Genomic DNA, 3134 nt, shown 5'->3' on the forward strand with positions numbered 1-3134 from the left:
AGCGGGGATGTCCTGGCCAGGCTCCTCGCTCCTCCAACACCTGCAGTGACGCAGGGAGGGGATTTGCACCAGGCTGCCCCGGGCATCAAGGCAAACAGAGAGGCACGTCGCCTCTCGGTTGGCTGTGGTGTGGGCCGGGAGTTCCCGCTCAAGCGAGAGCTTCGTTCTCCCGGCTGCGATGCTGTGGCCGCTTCCTCACGAGGGGTTTTATCACTGCAGGCAACGGCGCAGGGGAGCAGCCGAGCGGCAGAAAGGCTCAACCTGGGCCAGGGTGAGGAGCTCAGCCCCAACACAGGCAGCGCTGGGGGACACTGACACAGGAGGAAATGTCCGGTGAGTGCTCCGAAGCGGGTGGGCGGCCGTGCCGTGCTCCGGGGGTGTCTCACAGGGTCAGGCATATGGGAACACCCCAAACGCCCGTGAGCTGAGGAAGCCATGGCTGTAGTTGAGGAGGAAAACACGCCATGCTTGTGGCTTCTGGTGCTGGTGCCGGTCCTGTTGCGGCGTGGTTTGGGGCTGGCACCGCTTCCGGGCTGCCGTGGGGTCAGGGTCGTGGCTGTGCCTTGCATCTCCATTGTGCCTGGCTGTTGCTTGGGAGGAAAATGTTTTTGCTTGTGGCTTCTGTTTGTGTTGCACGTCCTGCTGCGGGGTGCTTTGAGGCTGCGCTGGCGGCACGCCTGGGTAGGGGCCCCAGCTGCGGTGGGGCCAGGCCAGGGATTGGGGCTGTGCCCCCCCGTTCCGGGACCAGTCGCTGAGGGGAGCTCCGGTGCCGGAGCTGACCCGGTGCGGCTTCTCCCCACGCCATCAGCCACTGCCTAGCCTGCACCCAAGCCGTAGCCAGGTGGGGACAGCCCTGTCCTGTTCCTCTGTGGGGCTCGTGGTTGTTCTGGGCCCCTCCTGAAACCCACTTGGCTTGGTTCAGCTTTATTTGATGTTTAGCATTGGGCTTGGCTCAACTGTATTTGAAGTTCAGCACTTTGGCTGGTTCAGTTTTAGTTGATGTTTAGCACTGGGCTTGGCAATGATGTTTACCAGGATGCCAAGCGCAGCCTGCGGCTGCCCCCAGTCCCGCTCCTGGGCAGGGGCAGGGTGGTGGCTGGGCGGGGGTGAGCAGTGTGCCAGGCCGGGTGCTGGATGGGGACAGCCTGTCCTCGGCCTCAGTATTGCTCGGTGGTGTTCTGTGCCTGAAATGCTCCACGCTGAGCAGAGGGGTTTCAGCAAGGTGAGCATTCTCATCTGCTCTTCTGCGGAGGAATGTGGTTTTCCGGGCTGAGCCCCGAGCTCTCCCGTTGTCGTTTCTCCCTCCCCTCCCCGTCGCCCGAAAGCGAGGGGCAGGCAGGAGGGAAGGGTCGCCCTTGCCCAGGAGGGGGACAGGCATCTCCCACGGGTTATGTGGGGCTGTGCTGTGCGCCCGGGGAGCTCTGACCGACCAGCTTCGCTCCCCTTTTGCAGGTACAGAGGAGATGCTGACGCTGCCTTGCCCGTGCCCACCCATCACAGCAGATCTGGGGGGACCCCGACCTCACTTCTGCTCTCAGGAACAGGACTGGGAGAGACCCTTGGCATGGATTTAATCCCCGATGGAAAAGGCCGGGCTCCTTGCTGCTCAGAGCTCCTTGTTGGGGACAGCCCTGCCTGCGCCTGCCTCGGAGTACGGATCCAGGTGATGGACACTCGGCTTGTTACAGCTCCCGGTAATTTGAACTCCAGCCATGAGATGTTCCTGCTAATAGTCACTCCTTCCTCTTACAGCTGCAGGTAAGCTCAGCTCTCGGTACCAGAAGCTACAGAGAGCAGCCCCAGCTGAAAGACATCACGGCTTACTGCAACTCCAGCTAATGGACACTGCAGTGACTGGATGCTCTGGGTAAGAGATGTTCCTGCTTAAAGCTCCTGCTGATGGACTCCCAGTGTGTTACGGCTCAGGGTATTTGAAGCCCCAGGTCATTTCAATTCCTGCTGCTTGTTTCAGTTTCAGGTAGTTTCAGTTCTAGCTACTGGACACTCCACCTTGTTTCAGTCTGAGGTCATAGCAGGTCCAGCTTTTAGAAGCTCCAGCTTTGCCTATGAGATCCTCCTGCTGATGGACGCTCCAGTTCGTTTCAGCGCTGGCTGTGAGTTGCTCCTGCTTCATACACCTCTGGTTGATGGACGCTCCAACTGGAGAAGAGATGCTTCTTGTTACCAGCTCTGGCTTAATAAATGCTCCTTCTTGTTACCAGCCAATTAAAGCTCCAGCTAATTGCAATAGTCTGGGCTTTTGGCAAGGTCGTAAATCAATCACTGTCATAACTTGTATATGAATATGAACTGTCATAATTGTACGTTGTCTAAATATGAAATAACTAGTAAATGACTATTCCCGTGGTTGTACATGCCTTGAATAAACAGTTGGACGCACAAAGAGGGTGTGAAAAGTGCCTTTTCGCCCAGAGACTATCTCAGACGTTTAATTCGGCCTGGTGCATGCCGGCCTCCCTAGCTTCGGGGACCAACGCGACCGGACCCCCCACCTCCGGTGGGGGGTCCACGCACCCTACCACCCCCCTCCCTCCCCACCCAGATGCCAACACCCTCCCCCCACCCCCCCCCTTTGTCTCCCACCCGCCCACCCAAAGTTCCCCCCGAGGCTCTGTTTTGGGGGCTGAAAACGGCCGACAGCCTCCGTTTCCAAGTCCCAAAAACGCAGCACTTAGGTTTTTTTCTGAGCCCCGGAAACACAGGACTTAACCTGCGTTTTCAAGTGCTGAAAACGCATGACTTAGTCTCTGAAGCTCAGGAAAAGACCTGGGGCTCTGCCTCTCCTTCTGAGACCCAAAACCAGCCCCCAGAGCTTGTTTTCAAGGCCCAAAAATGCAGCACTTAGTCTCCATTTTCACAAGATAAAAATGCAAGACTTAGTCTCCATTTTTAGTCTCAAAAACACAGGACTTACTCATCATTTTCAGCTGCTGAAAATGCAGGACTTAATCCCTTTCTGAGCTCCCAAACCAACCCCCTCACCAGGTTTCAAAGCCCTCAAAACACCGGACTTAGTCTTTATTTTGGGGGTTGAAACCCAGCACTGAAATTCTGTTTTCTGACCCAATGTGTGATGTGATGGGGGGGAGCAGGCTGGGAGTGTAGCCCACCCT

The 3134-nt window shown here is 57.1% G+C and overlaps 1 long non-coding RNA gene across 1 annotated transcript; it reads left to right on the forward strand.

Annotated features, from left to right (window-relative positions):
- The first annotated feature begins 201 nt into the window (after positions 1 to 201).
- Positions 202 to 2401, forward strand: LOC142082328 (uncharacterized). The gene is made up of 4 exons (XR_012673668.1): positions 202 to 333; positions 1453 to 1663; positions 1753 to 1867; positions 1973 to 2401. It is a non-coding gene; the product is annotated as an uncharacterized LOC142082328 (long non-coding RNA).
- The last annotated feature ends 733 nt before the right edge of the window (positions 2402 to 3134 follow it).

This window comes from Calonectris borealis, chromosome 4, assembly GCF_964195595.1.
Source record: "Calonectris borealis chromosome 4, bCalBor7.hap1.2, whole genome shotgun sequence".
Lineage (NCBI taxonomy): Eukaryota > Metazoa > Chordata > Aves > Procellariiformes > Procellariidae > Calonectris > Calonectris borealis.